Source organism: Pseudophryne corroboree, unplaced genomic scaffold, assembly GCF_028390025.1.
Source record: "Pseudophryne corroboree isolate aPseCor3 unplaced genomic scaffold, aPseCor3.hap2 scaffold_149, whole genome shotgun sequence".
Classification (NCBI taxonomy): domain Eukaryota; kingdom Metazoa; phylum Chordata; class Amphibia; order Anura; family Myobatrachidae; genus Pseudophryne; species Pseudophryne corroboree.
Genome location: NW_026968120.1, coordinates 665,699 through 684,470, shown reverse-complemented (window position 1 = coordinate 684,470; position 18,772 = coordinate 665,699). Strand labels below are relative to the sequence as shown.

Genomic DNA, 18,772 nt, shown 5'->3' with positions numbered 1-18,772 from the left:
AAATCTGACTTTTTCCAGAGCTGGCCAGAGGAAAGCACAAACACAGTCCCCCACTACCACAAATAATGCAGTCGAGTTTCCCACATTTGGGGAAATCACAGGGGTCAGCATACCCAGAATGCAATGAATGAACCTCACCCTGGGAGAACAATCTTCATGACCATGGTATCGCCTATGCAAAATAAGTATGATTTGGGATAGGGCTGGGGAGGGCCGCTGCTCAGGCACATCTCTGTCAAGTAAAGGAGATTCAACTGAGGCAGCACAAGGGAACTCTCATCTGGGGACAACAACTGCAGGGAGAACACATATTTTCAGATGAACATGTGAGGGCAGAAGGCTGCCTAATACTGAAGCACCCCCAAACAACAAACCAAATGCAACAACTAGTGCAAGCATTCCTGGGGGAAGGCCTGCAGCAGATGGATTTGCATATGGTGATGTCATCCAAGCAGTGGGTCAAAGTTGGCTTCAACCCTCGTCTGCATATGAAAAGAGAAAAGGGGCGTGCAGGGCATGGCGGCCTTTTGCAGCGCTTGGATGACCCCTAGTTTGCATTACACACCTCCTCCCTCCTTCGGTGTGGGGCTCATGTTGGCTATGCCCCAGCCCCTGAAGCATTAAAGCTGATTTCTTGCAGCAGCTGGGCACTGTAACTGCTCCAGAGCTACTCTGTAAGGCAAGTAAAAGGGTGTGGGCCCTGCAGCACTACCTGTAGTTCGCATTGTGCGTTGGAAGGCACGAAGTAAGCAGACGGGAGAAGTCAGGATAGTGCGCAAGGGCATAGAAGGGAGCGGCTCAAGAAAAGAGAAGTGGAAACAGACAGCAAACTAGGCTGGAGAGAGACCTGAGACAAAGAGATCTGAATTATACGAGAGCCGACGAGGGGAAACACAAATTATGCAGTCAAGTTTCCCACATTTGGGGAAATCGCAGGAGCAGCACACCCAGAGTGCAATGGTTGAGCCTTGCCCTGGGAGAAGCACCTTCATGATCATAGTATCTCACCTGGCAGGTAAGTAGGAGTTGGGCTAGAGCTGGGGAGGGTCGCTGCTCGGGTTCCCCCCTGTGAAGTGAAGGAGATCCAACTGAAGCAGCACCAGGGAACTCTCGAAAGAAGAACAAGGCTAGAGGAAGATCTGAGACAAAGAAATCTGACTTTTACCAGAGCTGACCAGAGGAAAGCACAAACACAGTCCCCCACTACCACAAATAATGCAGTCGAGTTTCCCACATTTGGGAAAATCACAGGGGTCAGCATACCCAGAATGCAATGAATGAACCTAACCCTGGGAGAACAATCTTCATGACCATGGTATCTCCTATGCAAAATAAGTATGATTTGGGATAGGGCTGGTGAGGGCCGCTGCTCAGGCACATCTCTGTCAAGTAAAGGAGATTCAACTGAGGCAGCACAAGGGAACTCTCATCTGGGGACAACAACTGCAGGGAGACCACATCTTTTCAGATGAACATGGGAGGGCGGAAGGCTGCCTAATACTGAAGCACCATCAAATATCAAACCATGGCCCTCATTCCGAGTTGATCGCTCGCAAGGCGATTTTAGCAGAGTTACACACGCTAAGCCGCCGCCTACTGGGAGTGAATCTTAGCTTCTTAAAATTGCGACCGATGTATTCGCAATATTGCGATTACAAACTACTTAGCAGTTTCAGAGTAGCTTCAGACTTACTCTGCATCTGCGATCAGTTCAGTGCTTGTCGTTCCTGGTTTGACGTCACAAACACTCCCAGAGTTCGCCCAGACACTCCCCCGTTTCTCCGGCCACTCCTGCGTTTTTTCCGGAAACTGTAGCGTTTTTTCCCACACGCCCATAAAACGGCCTGTTTCCGCCCAGTAACACCCATTTCCTGTCAATCACATTACGATCGCCGGAGCGAAGAAAAATCCGTGAGTAAAAATACTTTCTTCATTGTAAAATTACTTGGCGCAGTCGCAGTGCGAATATTGCGCATGCGTACTAAGCAGAATTTCACTGCGATGCGATGAAATTTACAGAGCGAACGACTCGGAATGAGGGCCCATATGCAACAACTAGTACAAGCACTCCTGGGGGAAGGTCTGCAGCAGACGGATTTGCATACGGTGATGTAAATCCAAGCAGTGGGCCAAAGTTGACTGGAACCCTCATCTGCATATGAAAAGAGAAAAGGGGCATGCAGGGCATGGCGGCCTTTTGCAGTGCTTGGATGACCCCTAGTTCGCATTAAACACCCCCACCCTCCTTTGGTGTGGGGCTCATGTTGGCCATGCCCCATCCCCTGATGCATTCAAGCTGATTTCTTGCAGCAGCTGGGCACTGTAACAGCTCCAGAGCTGTTCTGTAAGGCAAGTAAAAGTGTGTGGGCCCTGCAGCACCACCTGTTGTTCGCATTGTGCGTTGGAAGGCACAAATTAAGCAGACGGGAGGAGAAGTCAGGATAGTGCGCAAGGGCATTCTTTTCTCTTAGTCCGGGGGCAAGGCTTCAAAATGGGGTCTGCAACGGAGGAGACACAGGGGGCGTGGTCACAGCAGCTTTTCTCTACAGTCTGCACCAGCAGGAGCCTACACCATTTTTTATGATCACGCTGAACTGCAGTGCGACTGCAATTACAGCATGGTCAAGAAGGGAGGCGTCATGCTGGGTGGCCATGCCCTGTCACTGTGCAGGAGCCAGCACCGCTCACACACTAGTCCCCGGGTGCAGCCCCAACCCCCGGGACACCCGGAGCAACAAAATGTAGATTCAGGCCACCAGGCCACGCCCCTACCTATGAAACCATGCCTCCTTTTTACCATTGCGCTGTTTATCTGCGCGCACTGCATTACAATCTCCCTCGCCACCTCTCTGGGTGTCACCAGTGATAGTGACACCTCTGCCATGCTTGTAGCAGCTGGTCCTAAGATCTACGCCTCAAGCCCTGAGTGTTTGCCCTTGTGACTTGTTGATCATCATAGCGAAGCAGATGCTTACAGAAAACTGCAGGGGCTTAGATTGAAAATAAAAACAATTGATGGGTATAAGGTAGAGAGGAGTGGGTTCGGTTCTCCGAGAACCGAATTCCCCACGAACTCCACGTGGTTTACATTGGTCCGAGGCAGGCTCGGTTGTTCCTGCCTGACTCGGAAAACCTGAACAAGGGAAAATGTCATCATCCCGCTGTCAGATTCTCGTGAGATTCGGATTCCATATAAAGAGCTGCGCGTTGCTGCCATTTTTACTCGTGCATTGAAGAGAGAGCGGAGAGGACGTGGCTATGTTCTCTCAGTGGAAATCTCAATATCAGTGCTCAGTATCAGTGGTTACTTATTGCTGCTCAGTAATACTAGTAGTGTGTCTCTCCTGCTCAGTGTCAGTTCTCAGTAGTATCCTCATCAGTGCTCAGTATCACTGCTCATTGTCTTGTGCTGCATTGTGGTGCTCAGCATACTACAGTACATTACTAATAGTCCAGTGCTGCATCTTGCTGCTCAGTGTCAGTTCTAGTATCCTCATCAGTGCTCACTATCACTGCTCATTGCATTGTGGTGTTCTGTATACTACAGTAACATAGTAATATAGTATATATAGAGGAGCGGGTTCGGTTCTCCGAGAACCGAATTCCCGACGAACTCCACGTGGTTTACACTGGTCCGAGGCAGGCTCGGTTGTTCCTGCCTGACTCGGAAAACCTGAACAAGGGAAAATGTCATCATCCCGCTGTCGGATTCTCGCGAGATTCGGATTCCATATAAAGAGCTGCGCGTTGCCGCCATTTTTACTCGTGCATTGAAGAGAGAGCGGAGAGGACGTGGCTATGTTCTCTCAGTGGAAATCTCAATATCAGTGCTCAGTATCAGTGGTTACTTATTGCTGCTCAGTAATACTAGTAGTGTGTCTCTCCTGCTCAGTGTCAGTTCTCAGTAGTATCCTCATCAGTGCTCAGTATCACTGCTCATTGTCTTGTGCTGCATTGTGGTGCTCAGCATACTACAGTACATTACTAATAGTCCAGTGCTGCATCTTGCTGCTCAGTGTCAGTTCTAGTATCCTCATCAGTGCTCACTATCACTGCTCATTACATTGTGGTGTTCTGTATACTACAGTAACATAGTAATATAGTAACATATGGTAACATAGTTTTTGAGGTTGAATAGAGGCAAATTGCCCATCGTGTTCAACCTGTTTTAAGTTGTGATGATTCTACATACTTGCTGAATAATGTTTTATGACTAGTTAGCTACTATAACTCATGTTACCCCCGGATTAACCATGTTGATATTTTAAGTATTATAACCTTGGATAGCTTTTTCATTCAGAAATGTATCCATTCCTTTTTTAAATCCAATTACAGAGTCCGCCATTACCACCTTCCCTGGCAGGGAATTCCACATCCTGATTGCCCTAACAGTGAAGATCATAGTATCTCACCTGGCAGGTAAGTAGGAGTTGGGCTAGAGCTGTGGAGGATTGCTGCTCGGGCACCCCCTGTCAAGTGAAGGAGATCCAACTGAGGCAGCACAAGGGAACTCTCGAAAGAAGAACAAGGCTAGAGGAAGATCTGAGACAAAGAAATCTGACTTTTACCAGAGCTGACCAGAGGAAAGCACAAACACAGTCCCCCACTACCACAAATAATGCAGTCGAGTTTCCCACATTTGGGGAAATCACAGGGGTCAGCATACCCAGAGTGCAATGAATGAACCTCACCCTGGGAGAACAATCTTCATGACCATGGTATCTCCTATGCAAAATAAGTATGATTTGGGATAGGGCTGGGGAGGGCCGCTGCTCAGGCACATCTCTGTCAAGTAAAGGAGATTCAACTGAGGCAGCACAAGGGAACTCTCATCTGGGGACAACAACTGCAGGGAGAACACATATTTTCAGATGAACATGGGAGGGCAGAAGGCTGCCTAATACTGAAGCACCCCCAAACAACAAACCAAATGCAACTACTAGTGCAAGCATTCCTGGGGGAAGGCCTGCAGCAGACGGATTTGCATATGGTGATGTCATCCAAGCAGTGGGTCAAAGTTGGCTTCAACCCTCGTCTGCATATGAAAATAAAAAAGGGGTGTGCAGGGCATGGCTGCCTTTTGCGGCGCTTGGATGACCCCTAGTTCGCATTAAACACCTCCACCCTCCTTCGGTGTGGGGCTCATGTTGGCTATGCCCCAGCCCCTGAAGCATTCAAGCTGATTTCTTGCAGCAGCTGGGCACTGTAACAGCTCCAGAGCTGCTCTGTAAAGCAAGTAAAAGGGTGTGGGCCCTGCAGCACTACCTGTAGTTTGCATTGTGCATTGGAAGGCACAAAGTAAGCAGACGGGGAAGTCAGGATAGTGCACAAGGGCATAGAAGGGAGCGGCTGAAGAAAAGAGAAGTGGAAACAGACAGCAAACTAGGCTGGAGAGAGACCTGAGACAAAGAGATCTGAATTATACGAGAGCCGACCAGGGGAAACACAAATTATGCAGTCAAGTTTCCCACATTTGGGGAAATCGCAGGGGCAGCACACCCAGAGTGCAATGGGTGAGCCTTGCCCTGGGAGAAGCACCTTCATGATCATAGTATCTCACCTGGCAGGTAAGTAGGAGTTGGGCTAGAGCTGGGGAGGGTCTCTGCTCGGGCACCCCCCTGTCAAGTGAAGGAGATCCAACTGAGGCAGCACAAGGGAACTCTCAAAAGAAGAACAAGGCTCTGAAACAAAGAAATCTGACCTTTACCAGAGCTGACCAGAGGAAAACACAAACACAGTCCCCCACTACCACAAATAAAGCAGTCGAGTTTCCCACATTTGGGGAAATCACAGGGGTCAGCATACCCAGAATGCAATGAATGAACCTCACCCTGGGAGAATAATCTTCATGACCATGGTATCTCCTATGCAAAATAAGTATGATTTGGGATAGAGCTGGGGAGGGCCGCTGCTCAGGCACATCTCTGTCAAGTTAAGGAGATTCAACTGAGGCAGCACAAGGGAACTCTCATCTAGGGACAACAACTGCAGGGAGAACACATATTTTCAGATGAACATGGGAGGGCAGAAGGCTGCCTAATACTGAAGCACCCCCAAACAACAAACCAAATGCAACAACTAGTGCAAGCATTCCTGGGGGAAGGCCTGCCGCAGATGGATTTGCATATGGTGATGTCATCCAAGCAGTGGGTCAAAGTTGGCTTCAACCCTCGTCTGCATATGAAAACAGAAAAGGGGCGCGCAGGGCATGGTGGTCTTTTGCTGCGCTTGTCTGACCCCTAGTTTGCATTAAACACCTCCACCCTCCTTCGGTGTGGGGCTCATGTTGGCTATGCCCCAGCCCCTGAAGCATTCAAGCTGATTTCTTGCAGCAGCTTGGCACTGCAACAGCTCCAGAGCTGCTCTGTAAGGCAAGTAAAAGGGTGTGGGCCCTGCAGCACTACCTGTAGTTTGCATTGTGCATTGGAAGGCACAAAGTAAGCAGACGGGAGGAGAAGTCAGGATAGTGCACAAGGGTATAGAAGGGAGCGGCTGAAGAAAAGAGAAGTGGAAACAGACAGCAAACTAGGCTGGAGAGAGACCTGAGACAAAGAGATCTGATTTATACGAGAGCCGACCAGGGGAAACACAAATTATGCAGTCAAGTTTCCCACATTTGGGGAAATCGCAGGAGCAGCACACCCAGAGTACAATGGGTGAGCCTTGCCCTGGGAGAAGCACCTTCATGATCATAGTATCTCACCTGGCAGGTAAGTAGGAGTTGGGCTAGAGCTGGGGAGGGTCGCTGCTCGGGCACCCCCCTGTAAAGTGAAGGAGATCCAACTGAGGCAGCACAAGGGAACTCTCGAAAGAAGAACAAGGCTAAAGGAAAATCTGAGACAAAGAAATCTGACTTTTACCAGAGCTGACCAGAGGAAAGCACAAACACAGTCTCCCACTACCACAAATAATGCAGTCAAGTTTCCCACATTTGGGGAAATCACAGGGGTCAGCATACCCAAAATGCAATGAATGAACCTCACCCTGGGAGAAAAATCTTCATGACCATGGTATCTCCTATGCAAAATAAGTATGATTTGGAATAGGGCTGGGGAGGGCCGCTGCTCATGCACATCTCTGTCAAGTAAAGGAGATTCAACTGAGGCAGCACAAGGGAACTCTCATCTTGGGACAACAACTGCAGGGAGAACATATATTTTCAGATGAACATGGGAGGGCAGAAGGCTGCCTAATACTGAAGCACCCCCAAACAACAAACCAAATGCAACAACTAGTGCAAGCATTCCTGGGGGAAGGCCTGCCGCAGAGGGATTTGCATATGGTGATGTCATCCAAGCAGTGGGTCAAAGTTGGCTTCAACCCTCGTCTGCATATGAAAAGAGAAAAGGGGCGTGCAGGGCATGGTGGCCTTTTGCGGCGCTTGGCTGACCCCTAGTTTGCATTAAACACCTCCACCCTCCTTTGGTGTGGGGCTCATGTTGGCTATGCCCCAGCCCCTGAAGCATTCAAGCTGATTTCTTGCAGCAGCTGGGCACTGTAACAGCTCCAGAGCTGCTCTGTAAGGCAAGTAAAAGGGTCTGGGCCCTGCAGCACTACCTGTAGATCGCATTGTGCGTTGGAAGGCACAAAGTAAGCAGACAGGAGGAGAAGTCAGGATAGTGCGCAAGGGCATAGAAGGGAGCGGCTCAAGAAAAGAGAAGTGGAAACAGACAGCAAACTAGGCTGGAGAGAGACCTGAGACAAAGAGATCTGAATTATACGAGAGCCGACCAGGGGAAACACAAATTATGCAGTCAAGTTTCCCACATTTGGGGAAATCGCAGGGGCAGCACACCCAGAGTGCAATGGGTGAGCCTTGCCCTGGGAGAAGCACCTTCATAATCATAGTATCTCACCTGGCAGGTAAGTAGGAGTTGGGCTAGAGCTGGGGAGGGTCGCTGTTCGGGCACCCCCCTGTCAAGTGAAAGAGATCCAACTGAGGTAGCACAAGGGAACTCTCGAAAGAAGAACAAGGCTAGAGGAAGATCTGAGACAAAGAAATCTGACTTTTTCCAGAGCTGACCAGAGGAAAGCACAAACACAGTCCCCCACTACCACAAATAATGCTGTCGAGTTTCCCACATTTGGGGAAATCACAGGGGTCAGCATACCCAGAATGCAATGAATGAACCTCACCTTGGGAGAACAATCTTCATGACCATGGTATCGCCTATGCAAAATAAGTATGATTTGGGATAGGGCTGGGGAGGGCCGCTGCTCAGGCACATCTCTGTCAAGTAAAGGAGATTCAACTGAGGCAGCACAAGGGAACTCTCATCTGGGGACAACAACTGCAGGGAGAACACATATTTTCTGATGAACATGTGAGGGCAGAAGGCTGCCTAATACTGATGCACCCCCAAACAACAAACCAAATGCAACAACTAGTGCAAGCATTCCTGGGGGAAGGCCTGCAGCAGATGGATTTGCATATGGTGATGTCATCCAAGCAGTGGGTCAAAGTTGGCTTCAACCCTCGTCTGCATATGAAAAGAGAAAAGGGGCGTGCAGGGCATGGCGGCCTTTTGCAGCGCTTGGATGACCCCTAGTTCGCATTACACACCTCCACCCTCCTTCGGTGTGGGGCTCATGTTGGCTATGCCCCAGCCCCTGAAGCATTCAAGCTGATTTCTTGCAGCAGCTGGGCACTGTAACTGCTCCAGAGCTACTCTGTAAGGCAAGTAAAAGGGTGTGGACCCTGCAGCACTACCTGTAGTTCGCATTGTGCGTTGGAAGGCACGAAGTAAGCAGACGGGAGAAGTCAGGATAGTGCGCAAGGGCATAGAAGGGAGCGGCTCAAGAAAAGAGAAGTGGAAACAGACAGCAAACTAGGCTGGAGAGAGACCTGAGACAAAGAGATCTGAATTATACGAGAGCCGACGAGGGGAAACACAAATTATGCAGTCAAGTTTCCCACATTTTGGGGAAATCGCAGGAGCAGCACACCCAGAGTGCAATGGTTGAGCCTTGCCCTGGGAGAAGCACCTTCATGATCATAGTATCTCACCTGGCAGGTAAGTAGGAGTTGGGCTAGAGCTGGGGAGGGTCGCTGCTCGGGTTCCCCCCTGTGAAGTGAAGGAGATCCAACTGAGGCAGCACCAGGGAACTCTTGAAAGAAGAACAAGGCTAGAGGAAGATCTGAGACAAAGAAATCTGACTTTTACCAGAGCTGACCAGAGGAAAGCACAAACACAGTCTCCCACTACCACAAATAATGCAGTCAAGTTTCCCACATTTGGGGAAATCACAGGGGTCAGCATACCCAAAATGCAATGAATGAACCTCACCCTGGGAGAAAAATCTTCATGACCATGGTATCTCCTATGCAAAATAAGTATGATTTGGAATAGGGCTGGGGAGGGCCGCTGCTCATGCACATCTCTGTCAAGTAAAGGAGATTCAACTGAGGCAGCACAAGGGAACTCTCATCTTGGGACAACAACTGCAGGGAGAACATATATTTTCAGATGAACATGGGAGGGCAGAAGACTGCCTAATACTGAAGCACCCCCAAACAACAAACCAAATGCAACAACTAGTGCAAGCATTCCTGGGGGAAGGCCTGCCGCAGATGGATTTGCATATGGTGATGTCATCCAAGCAGTGGGTCAAAGTTGGCTTCAACCCTCGTCTGCATATGAAAAGAGAAAAGGGGCGTGCAGGGCATGGTGGCCTTTTGCGGCGCTTGGCTGACCCCTAGTTTGCATTAAACACCTCCACCCTCCTTTGGTGTGGGGCTCATGTTGGCTATGCCCCAGCCCCTGAAGCATTCAAGCTGATTTCTTGCAGCAGCTGGGCACTGTAACAGCTCCAGAGCTGCTCTGTAAGGCAAGTAAAAGGGTGTGGGCCCTGCAGCACTACCTGTAGTTCGCATTGTGCGTTGGAAGGCACAAAGTAAGCAGACAGGAGGAGAAGTCAGGATAGTGCGCAAGGGCATAGAAGGGAGCGGCTCAAGAAAAGAGAAGTGGAAACAGACAGCAAACTAGGCTGGAGAGAGACCTGAGACAAAGAGATCTGAATTATACGAGAGCCGACCAGGGGAAACACAAATTATACAGTCAAGTTTCCCACATTTGGGGAAATCGCAGGAGCAGCACACCCAGAGTGCAATGGGTTAGCCTTGCCCTGGGAGAAGCACCTTCATGATCATAGTATCTCACCTGGCAGGTAAGTAGGAGTTGGGCTAGAGCTGGGGAGGGTCGCTGCTCGGGTACCCCCCTGTAAAGTGAAGGAGATCCAACTAAGGCAGCACAAGGGAACTCTCGAAAGAAGAACAAGGCTAGAGGAAAATCTGAGACAAAGAAATCTGACTTTTACCAGAGCTGACCAGAGGAAAGCACAAACACAGTCCCCCACTACCACAAATAATGCAGCTGAGTTTCCCACATTTGGGGAAATCACAGGGGTCAGCATACCCAAAATGCAATGAATGAACCTCACCCTGGGAGAAAAATCTTCATGACCATGGTATCTCCTATGCAAAATAAGTATGATTTGGAATAGGGCTGGGGAGGGCCGCTGCTCATGCACATCTCTGTCAAGTAAAGGAGATTTAACTGAGGCAGCACAAGGGAACTCTCATCTGGGGACAACAACTGCAGGGAGAACACATATTTTCAGATGAACATGGGAGGGCAGAAGGCTGCCTAATACTGAAGCACCCCCAAACAACAAACCAAATGCAACAACTAGTGCAAGCATTCCTGGGGGAAGTTCTGCAGAAGACGGATTTGCATACGGTGATGTCATCCAAGCAGTGGGTCAAAGTTGGCTTCAACCCTCATCTGCATATGAAAAGAGAAAAGGGGCGTGCAGGGCATGGCGGCCTTTTGCGGTGCTTGGATGACCCCTAGTTCGCATTAAACACCTCCACCCTCCTTTGGTGTGGGGCTCATGTTGGCCATGCCCCATCCCCTGAAGCATTCAAGCTGATTTCTTGCAGCAGCTGGGCACTGTAACAGCTCCAGAGCTGCTCTGTAAGGCAAGTAAAAGGGTGTGGGCCCTGCAGCACTACCTGTAGTTTGCATTGTGCATTGGAAGGCACAAAGTAAGCAGACGGGAGGAGAAGTCAGGATAGTGCACAAGGGTATAGAAGGGAGCGGCTGAAGAAAAGAGAAGTGGAAACAGACAGCAAACTAGGCTGGAGAGAGACCTGAGACAAAGAGATCTGAATTATACGAGAGCCGACCAAGGGAAACACAAATTATGCAGTCAAGTTTCCCACATTTGGGGAAATCGCAGGGGCAGCACACCCAGAGTGCAATGGGTGAGCCTTGCCCTGGGAGAAGCACCTTCATGATCATAGTATCTCACCTGGCAGGTAAGTAGGAGTTGGGCTAGAGCTGGGGAGGGTCGCTGTTCGGGCACCCCCCTGTCAAGTGAAAGAGATCCAACTGAGGCAGCACAAGGGAACTCTCGAAAGAAGAACAAGGCTAGAGGAAGATCTGAGACAAAGAAATCTGACTTTTTCCAGAGCTGGCCAGAGGAAAGCACAAACACAGTCCCCCACTACCACAAATAATGCAGTCGAGTTTCCCACATTTGGGGAAATCACAGGGGTCAGCATACCCAGAATGCAATGAATGAACCTCACCCTGGGAGAACAATCTTCATGACCATGGTATCGCCTATGCAAAATAAGTATGATTTGGGATAGGGCTGGGGAGGGCCGCTTCTCAGGCACATCTCTGTCAAGTAAAGGAGATTCAACTGAGGCAGCACAAGGGAACTCTCATCTGGGGACAACAACTGCAGGGAGAACACATATTTTCAGATGAACATGTGAGGGCAGAAGGCTGCCTAATACTGAAGCACCCCCAAACAACAAACCAAATGCAACAACTAGTGCAAGCATTCCTGGGGGAAGGCCTGCAGCAGATGGATTTGCATATGGTGATGTCATCCAAGCAGTGGGTCAAAGTTGGCTTCAACCCTCGTCTGCATATGAAAAGAGAAAAGGGGCGTGCAGGGCATGGCGGCCTTTTGCAGCGCTTGGATGACCCCTAGTTTGCATTACACACCTCCTCCCTCCTTCGGTGTGGGGCTCATGTTGGCTATGCCCCAGCCCCTGAAGCATTCAAGCTGATTTCTTGCAGCAGCTGGGCACTGTAACTGCTCCAGAGCTACTCTGTAAGGCAAGTAAAAGGGTGTGGGCCCTGCAGCACTACCTGTAGTTCGCATTGTGCGTTGGAAGGCACGAAGTAAGCAGACGGGAGAAGTCAGGATAGTGCGCAAGGGCATAGAAGGGAGCGGCTCAAGAAAAGAGAAGTGGAAACAGACAGCAAACTAGGCTGGAGAGAGACCTGAGACAAAGAGATCTGAATTATACGAGAGCCGATGAGGGGAAACACAAATTATGCAGTCAAGTTTCCCACATTTGGGGAAATCGCAAGAGCAGCACACCCAGAGTGCAATGGTTGAGCCTTGCCCTGGGAGAAGCACCTTCATGATCATAGTATCTCACCTGGCAGGTAAGTAGGAGTTGGGCTAGAGCTGGGGAGGGTCGCTGCTCGGGTTCCCCCCTGTGAAGTGAAGGAGATCCAACTGAAGCAGCACCAGGGAACTCTCGAAAGAAGAACAAGGCTAGAGGAAGATCTGAGACAAAGAAATCTGACTTTTACCAGAGCTGACCAGAGGAAAGCACAAACACAGTCCCCCACTACCACAAATAATGCAGTCGAGTTTCCCACATTTGGGAAAATCACAGGGGTCAGCATACCCAGAATGCAATGAATGAACCTCACCCTGGGAGAACAATCTTCATGACCATGGTATCTCCTATGCAAAATAAGTATGATTTGGGATAGGGCTGGTGAGGGCCGCTGCTCAGGCACATCTCTGTCAAGTAAAGGAGATTCAACTGAGGCAGCACAAGGGAACTCTCATCTTGGGACAACAACTGCAGGGAGACCACATCTTTTCAGATGAACATGGGAGGGCGGAAGGCAGCCTAATACTGAAGCACCATCAAATATCAAACCATGGCCCTCATTCCGAGTTGATAGCTCGCAAGGCGATTTTAGCAGAGTTACACACGCTAAGCCGCCGCCTACTGGGAGTGAATCTTAGCTTCTTAAAATTGCGACCGATGTATTCGCAATATTGCGATTACAAACTACTTAGCAGTTTCAGAGTAGCTTCAGACTTACTCGGCATCTGCGATCAGTTCAGTGCTTGTCGTTCCTGGTTTGACGTCACAAACACTCCCAGAGTTCGCCCAGACACTCCCCCGTTTCTCCGGCCACTCCTGCGTTTTTTCCGGAAACTGTAGCGTTTTTTCCCACACGCCCATAAAACGGCCTGTTTCCGCCCAGTAACACCCATTTCCTGTCAATCACATTACGATCGCCGGAGCGAAGAAAAAGCCGTGAGTAAAAATACTTTCTTCATTGTAAAATTACTTGGCGCAGTCGCAGTGCGAATATTGCGCATGCGTACTAAGCAGAATTTCACTGCGATGCGATGAAATTTACAGAGCGAACGACTCGGAATGAGGGCCCATATGCAACAACTAGTACAAGCACTCCTGGGGGAAGGTCTGCAGCAGACGGATTTGCATACGGTGATGTAAATCCAAGCAGTGGGCCAAAGTTGACTGGAACCCTCATCTGCATATGAAAAGAGAAAAGGGGCATGCAGGGCATGGCGGCCTTTTGCAGTGCTTGGATGACCCCTAGTTCGCATTAAACACCTCCACCCTCCTTTGGTGTGGGGCTCATGTTGGCCATGCCCCATCCCCTGATGCATTCAAGCTGATTTCTTGCAGCAGCTGGGCACTGTAACAGCTCCAGAGCTGTTCTGTAAGGCAAGTAAAAGGGTGTGGGCCCTGCAGCACCACCTCTTGTTCGCATTGTGCGTTGGAAGGCACAAATTAAGCAGACGGGAGGAGAAGTCAGGATAGTGCGCAAGGGCATTCTTTTCTCTTAGTCCGGGGGCAAGGCTTCAAAATGGGGTCTGCAACGGAGGAGACACAGGGGGCGTGGTCACAGCAGCTTTTCTCTACAGTCTGCACCAGCAGGAGCCTACACCATTTTTTATGATCACGCTGAACTGCAGTGCGACTGCAATTACAGCATGGTCAAGAAGGGAGGCGTCATGCTGGGTGGCCATGCCCTGTCACTGTGCAGGAGCCAGCACCGCTCACACACTAGTCCCCGGGTGCAGCCCCCAACCCCCGGGACACCCGGAGCAACAAAATGTAGATTCAGGCCACCAGGCCACGCCCCTACCTATGAAACCATGCCTCCTTTTTACCATTGCGCTGTTTATCTGCGCGCACTGCATTACAATCTCCCTCGCCACCTCTCTGGGTGTCACCAGTGATAGTGACACCTCTGCCATGCTTGTAGCAGCTGGTCCTAAGATCTACGCCTCAAGCCCTGAGTGTTTGCCCTTGTGACTTGTTGATCATCATAGCGAAGCAGATGCTTACAGAAAACTGCAGGGGCTTAGATTGAAAATAAAAACAATTGATGGGTATAAGGTAGAGAGGAGCGGGTTCGGTTCTCCGAGAACCGAATTCCCCACGAACTCCACGTGGTTTACATTGGTCCGAGGCAGGCTCGGTTGTTCCTGCCTGACTCGGAAAACCTGAACAAGGGAAAATGTCATCATCCCGCTGTCAGATTCTCGTGAGATTCGGATTCCATATAAAGAGCTGCGCGTTGCTGCCATTTTTACTCGTGCATTGAAGAGAGAGCGGAGAGGACGTGGCTATGTTCTCTCAGTGGAAATCTCAATATCAGTGCTCAGTATCAGTGGTTACTTATTGCTGCTCAGTAATACTAGAAGTGTGTCTCTCCTGCTCAGTGTCAGTTCTCAGTAGTATCCTCATCAGTGCTCAGTATCACTGCTCATTGTCTTGTGCTGCATTGTGGTGCTCAGCATACTACAGTACATTACTAATAGTCCAGTGCTGCATCTTGCTGCTCAGTGTCAGTTCTAGTATCCTCATCAGTGCTCACTATCACTGCTCATTGCATTGTGGTGTTCTGTATACTACAGTAACATAGTAATATAGTATATATAGAGGAGCGGGTTCGGTTCTCCGAGAACCGAATTCCCGACGAACTCCACGTGGTTTACACTGGTCCGAGGCAGGCTCGGTTGTTCCCGCCTGACTCGGAAAACCTGAACAAGGGAAAATGTCATCATCCCGCTGTCGGATTCTCGCGAGATTCGGATTCCATATAAAGAGCTGCGCGTTGCCGCCATTTTTACTCGTGCATTGAAGAGAGAGCGGAGAGGACGTGGCTATGTTCTCTCAGTGGAAATCTCAATATCAGTGCTCAGTATCAGTGGTTACTTATTGCTGCTCAGTAATACTAGTAGTGTGTCTCTCCTGCTCAGTGTCAGTTCTCAGTAGTATCCTCATCAGTGCTCAGTATCACTGCTCATTGTCTTGTGCTGCATTGTGGTGCTCAGCATACTACAGTACATTACTAATAGTCCAGTGCTGCATCTTGCTGCTCAGTGTCAGTTCTAGTATCCTCATCAGTGCTCACTATCACTGCTCATTACATTGTGGTGTTCTGTATACTACAGTAACATAGTAATATAGTAACATATGGTAACATAGTTTTTGAGGTTGAATAGAGGCAAATTGCCCATCGTGTTCAACCTGTTTTAAGTTGTGATGATTCTACATACTTGCTGAATAATGTTTTATGACTAGTTAGCTACTATAACTCATGTTACCCCCGGATTAACCATGTTGATATTTTAAGTATTATAACCTTGGATAGTTTTTTCATTCAGAAATGTATCCATTCCTTTTTTAAATCCAATTACAGAGTCCGCCATTACCACCTTCCCTGGCAGGGAATTCCACATCCTGATTGCCCTAACAGTGAAGATCATAGTATCTCACCTGGCAGGTAAGTAGGAGTTGGGCTAGAGCTGTGGAGGATTGCTGCTCGGGCACCCCCTGTCAAGTGAAGGAGATCCAACTGAGGCAGCACAAGGGAACTCTCGAAAGAAGAACAAGGCTAGAGGAAGATCTGAGACAAAGAAATCTGACTTTTACCAGAGCTGACCAGAGGAAAGCACAAACACAGTCCCCCACTACCACAAATAATGCAGTCGAGTTTCCCACATTTGGGGAAATCACAGGGGTCAGCATACCCAGAGTGCAATGAATGAACCTCACCCTGGGAGAACAATCTTCATGACCATGGTATCTCCTATGCAAAATAAGTATGATTTGGGATAGGGCTGGGGAGGGCCGCTGCTCAGGCACATCTCTGTCAAGTAAAGGAGATTCAACTGAGGCAGCACAAGGGAACTCTCATCTGGGGACAACAACTGCAGGGAGAACACATATTTTCAGATGAACATGGGAGGGCAGAAGGCTGCCTAATACTGAAGCACCCCCAAACAACAAACCAAATGCAACTACTAGTGCAAGCATTCCTGGGGGAAGGCCTGCAGCAGACGGATTTGCATATGGTGATGTCATCCAAGCAGTGGGTCAAAGTTGGATTCAACCCTCGTCTGCATATGAAAATAAAAAAGGGGTGTGCAGGGCATGGCTGCCTTTTGCGGCGCTTGGATGACCCCTAGTTCGCATTAAACACCTCCACCCTCCTTCGGTGTGGGGCTCATGTTGGCTATGCCCCAGCCCCTGAAGCATTCAAGCTGATTTCTTGCAGCAGCTGGGCACTGTAACAGCTCCAGAGCTGCTCTGTAAAGCAAGTAAAAGGGTGTGGGCCCTGCAGCACTACCTGTAGTTTGCATTGTGCATTGGAAGGCACAAAGTAAGCAGACGGGAGAAGTAAGGATAGTGCGCAAGGCCATAGAATGGAGCGGCTTAAGAAAAGAGAAGTGGAAACAGACAGCAAACTAGGCTGGAGAGAGACCTGAGACAAAGAGATCTGAATTATACGAGAGCCGACCAGGGGAAACACAAATTATGCAGTCAAGTTTCCCACATTTGGGGAAATCGCAGGGGCAGCAAATCCAGAGTGCAATGGGTGAGCCTTGCCCTGGGAGAAGCACCTTCATGATTATAGTATCTCACCTGGCAGGTAAGTAGAAGTTGGGCTAGAGCTGGGGAGGGTCGCTGCTCGGGCACCCCCCTGTCAAGTGAAGGAGATCCAACTGAGGCAGCACAAGGGAACTCTCGAAAGAAGAACAAGGCTAGAGGAAGAACTGAAACAAAGAAATCTGACTTTTACCAGAGCTGACCAGAGGAAAGCACAAACACAGTCCCCCACTACCACAAATAATGCAGTTGAGTTTCCCACATTTGGGGAAATCACAGGGGTCAGCATACCCAGAATGCAATGAATGAACCTCACCCTGGGAGAACAATCTTCAAGACCATGGTCTCTCCTATGCAAAATAAGTATGATTTGGGATAGGGCTGGGGAGGGCCGCTGCTCAGGCACATCTCTGTCAAGTAAAGGAGATTCAACTGAGGCAGCACAAGGGAACTCTCATCTGGGGACAACAACTGCAGGGAGAACACATATTTTCAGATGAACATGGGAGGGCAGAAGGCTGCCTAATACTGAAGCACCCCCAAACAACAAACCAAATGCTACAACTAGTGCAAGCATTCCTGGGGGAAGGCCTGCAGCAGATGGATTTGCATATGGTGATGCCATCCAAGCAGTGGGTCAAAGTTGGCTTCAACCCTCGTCTGCATATGAAAAGAGAAAAGGGGCGTGCAGGGCATGGCGGCCTTTTGCGGCGCTTGGATGACCCCTAGTTAGCATTACACACCTCCACCCTCCTTCGGTGTGGGGCTCATGTTGGCTATGCCCCAGCCCCTGAAGCATTCAAGCTGATTTCTTGCAGCAGCTGGGCACTGTAACTGCTCCAGAGCTGCTCTGTAAGGCAAGTAAAAGGGTGTGGGCCCTGCAGCACTACCTGTAGTTTGCATTGTGCGTTGGAAGGCACGAAGTAAGCAGACGGGAGAAGTCAGGATAGTGCGCAAGGGCATAGAAGGGAGCGGCTCAAGAAAAGAGAAGTGGAAACAGACAGCAAACTAGGCTGGAGATAGACCTGAGACAAAGAGATCTGAATTATACGAGAGCCGACCAAGGGAAACACAAATTATGCAGTCAAGTTTCCCACATTTGGGGAAATCACAGGGGCAGCACAACCAGAGTGCAATGGGTGAGCCTTGCCCTGGGAGAAGCACCTTCATGATCATAGTATCTCACCTGGCAGGTAAGTAGGAGTTGGGCTAGAGCTGGGGAGGGTCGCTGCTCGGGCACCCCCCTGTCAAGTGAAAGAGATCCAACTGAGGCAGCACAAGGGAACTCTCGAAAGAAGAACAAGGCTAGAGGAAGATCTGAGATAAAGAAATCTGATTTTTACCAGAGCTGACCAGAGGAAAGCACAAACACAGTCCCCCACTACCACAAATAATGCAGTCGAGTTTCCCACATTTGGGGAAATCACAGGGGTCAGCATACCCAGAATGCAATGAATGAACCTCACCCTGGGAGAACAATCTTCATGACCATGGTATCGCCTATGCAAAATAAGTATGATTTGGGATAGGGCTGGGGAGGGCCGCTGCTCAGGCACATCTCTGTCAAGTAAAGGAGATTCAACTGAGGCAGCACAAGGGAACTCTCATCTGGGGACAACAACTGCAGGGAGAACACATATTTTCAGATAAAAATCTTGGTCATGCTCTGGTTTCTCTTCAGAACGAACAAATCTTTCGCCTTTTACTAAAGATTTCCGTGGAGAGGAGCAAAACCGAGTTTTATCTCAATTTTTGCATGCCCCATCTTTTTGGGGTTTCTTTTATCGGTTT

The 18,772-nt window shown here is 49.4% G+C and overlaps 21 non-coding genes and 3 pseudogenes across 21 annotated transcripts; 1 reads left to right on the top strand and 23 right to left on the bottom strand.

Annotated features, from left to right (window-relative positions):
* Positions 1–25: 25 nt before the first annotated feature.
* LOC134998889 (U1 spliceosomal RNA) lies at positions 26–189 on the bottom strand. Its single transcript, XR_010201053.1, has one exon. It is a non-coding gene; the product is annotated as a U1 spliceosomal RNA (small nuclear RNA).
* A 698-nt stretch (positions 190–887) lies between these two features.
* On the bottom strand, positions 888–1,023 carry LOC134998446 (U1 spliceosomal RNA; annotated as a pseudogene).
* Positions 1,024–1,175: 152 nt separating this feature from the next.
* Positions 1,176–1,339, bottom strand: LOC134998862 (U1 spliceosomal RNA). Its single transcript, XR_010201027.1, has one exon. It is a non-coding gene; the product is annotated as a U1 spliceosomal RNA (small nuclear RNA).
* A 3,239-nt stretch (positions 1,340–4,578) lies between these two features.
* LOC134998584 (U1 spliceosomal RNA) lies at positions 4,579–4,742 on the bottom strand. Its single transcript, XR_010200783.1, has one exon. It is a non-coding gene; the product is annotated as a U1 spliceosomal RNA (small nuclear RNA).
* Positions 4,743–5,412: 670 nt separating this feature from the next.
* Positions 5,413–5,575, bottom strand: LOC134999126 (U1 spliceosomal RNA). The gene has a single exon (XR_010201288.1). It is a non-coding gene; the product is annotated as a U1 spliceosomal RNA (small nuclear RNA).
* A 142-nt stretch (positions 5,576–5,717) lies between these two features.
* On the bottom strand, positions 5,718–5,881 carry LOC134998979 (U1 spliceosomal RNA). The gene has a single exon (XR_010201140.1). It is a non-coding gene; the product is annotated as a U1 spliceosomal RNA (small nuclear RNA).
* A 674-nt stretch (positions 5,882–6,555) lies between these two features.
* Positions 6,556–6,718, bottom strand: LOC134999206 (U1 spliceosomal RNA). The gene has a single exon (XR_010201365.1). It is a non-coding gene; the product is annotated as a U1 spliceosomal RNA (small nuclear RNA).
* Positions 6,719–6,870: 152 nt separating this feature from the next.
* On the bottom strand, positions 6,871–7,034 carry LOC134999030 (U1 spliceosomal RNA). Its single transcript, XR_010201190.1, has one exon. It is a non-coding gene; the product is annotated as a U1 spliceosomal RNA (small nuclear RNA).
* Positions 7,035–7,708: 674 nt separating this feature from the next.
* On the bottom strand, positions 7,709–7,871 carry LOC134998356 (U1 spliceosomal RNA). Its single transcript, XR_010200638.1, has one exon. It is a non-coding gene; the product is annotated as a U1 spliceosomal RNA (small nuclear RNA).
* Positions 7,872–8,023: 152 nt separating this feature from the next.
* On the bottom strand, positions 8,024–8,187 carry LOC134999061 (U1 spliceosomal RNA). Its single transcript, XR_010201221.1, has one exon. It is a non-coding gene; the product is annotated as a U1 spliceosomal RNA (small nuclear RNA).
* A 698-nt stretch (positions 8,188–8,885) lies between these two features.
* On the bottom strand, positions 8,886–9,022 carry LOC134998512 (U1 spliceosomal RNA; annotated as a pseudogene).
* Positions 9,023–9,174: 152 nt separating this feature from the next.
* On the bottom strand, positions 9,175–9,338 carry LOC134999028 (U1 spliceosomal RNA). Its single transcript, XR_010201188.1, has one exon. It is a non-coding gene; the product is annotated as a U1 spliceosomal RNA (small nuclear RNA).
* Positions 9,339–10,012: 674 nt separating this feature from the next.
* On the bottom strand, positions 10,013–10,175 carry LOC134998412 (U1 spliceosomal RNA). The gene has a single exon (XR_010200676.1). It is a non-coding gene; the product is annotated as a U1 spliceosomal RNA (small nuclear RNA).
* Positions 10,176–10,327: 152 nt separating this feature from the next.
* LOC134998812 (U1 spliceosomal RNA) lies at positions 10,328–10,491 on the bottom strand. Its single transcript, XR_010200980.1, has one exon. It is a non-coding gene; the product is annotated as a U1 spliceosomal RNA (small nuclear RNA).
* Positions 10,492–11,165: 674 nt separating this feature from the next.
* Positions 11,166–11,328, bottom strand: LOC134999211 (U1 spliceosomal RNA). Its single transcript, XR_010201371.1, has one exon. It is a non-coding gene; the product is annotated as a U1 spliceosomal RNA (small nuclear RNA).
* A 152-nt stretch (positions 11,329–11,480) lies between these two features.
* LOC134998888 (U1 spliceosomal RNA) lies at positions 11,481–11,644 on the bottom strand. Its single transcript, XR_010201052.1, has one exon. It is a non-coding gene; the product is annotated as a U1 spliceosomal RNA (small nuclear RNA).
* A 699-nt stretch (positions 11,645–12,343) lies between these two features.
* Positions 12,344–12,478, bottom strand: LOC134998519 (U1 spliceosomal RNA; annotated as a pseudogene).
* A 152-nt stretch (positions 12,479–12,630) lies between these two features.
* On the bottom strand, positions 12,631–12,794 carry LOC134998474 (U1 spliceosomal RNA). The gene has a single exon (XR_010200709.1). It is a non-coding gene; the product is annotated as a U1 spliceosomal RNA (small nuclear RNA).
* Positions 12,795–16,034: 3,240 nt separating this feature from the next.
* On the bottom strand, positions 16,035–16,198 carry LOC134998468 (U1 spliceosomal RNA). Its single transcript, XR_010200707.1, has one exon. It is a non-coding gene; the product is annotated as a U1 spliceosomal RNA (small nuclear RNA).
* A 671-nt stretch (positions 16,199–16,869) lies between these two features.
* On the bottom strand, positions 16,870–17,032 carry LOC134998535 (U1 spliceosomal RNA). Its single transcript, XR_010200749.1, has one exon. It is a non-coding gene; the product is annotated as a U1 spliceosomal RNA (small nuclear RNA).
* A 152-nt stretch (positions 17,033–17,184) lies between these two features.
* Positions 17,185–17,348, bottom strand: LOC134998795 (U1 spliceosomal RNA). Its single transcript, XR_010200963.1, has one exon. It is a non-coding gene; the product is annotated as a U1 spliceosomal RNA (small nuclear RNA).
* Positions 17,349–18,019: 671 nt separating this feature from the next.
* Positions 18,020–18,182, bottom strand: LOC134998499 (U1 spliceosomal RNA). The gene has a single exon (XR_010200731.1). It is a non-coding gene; the product is annotated as a U1 spliceosomal RNA (small nuclear RNA).
* Positions 18,183–18,334: 152 nt separating this feature from the next.
* On the bottom strand, positions 18,335–18,498 carry LOC134998887 (U1 spliceosomal RNA). The gene has a single exon (XR_010201051.1). It is a non-coding gene; the product is annotated as a U1 spliceosomal RNA (small nuclear RNA).
* Positions 18,499–18,642: 144 nt separating this feature from the next.
* On the top strand, positions 18,643–18,758 carry LOC134998659 (U5 spliceosomal RNA). The gene has a single exon (XR_010200829.1). It is a non-coding gene; the product is annotated as a U5 spliceosomal RNA (small nuclear RNA).
* Positions 18,759–18,772: the final 14 nt, after the last annotated feature.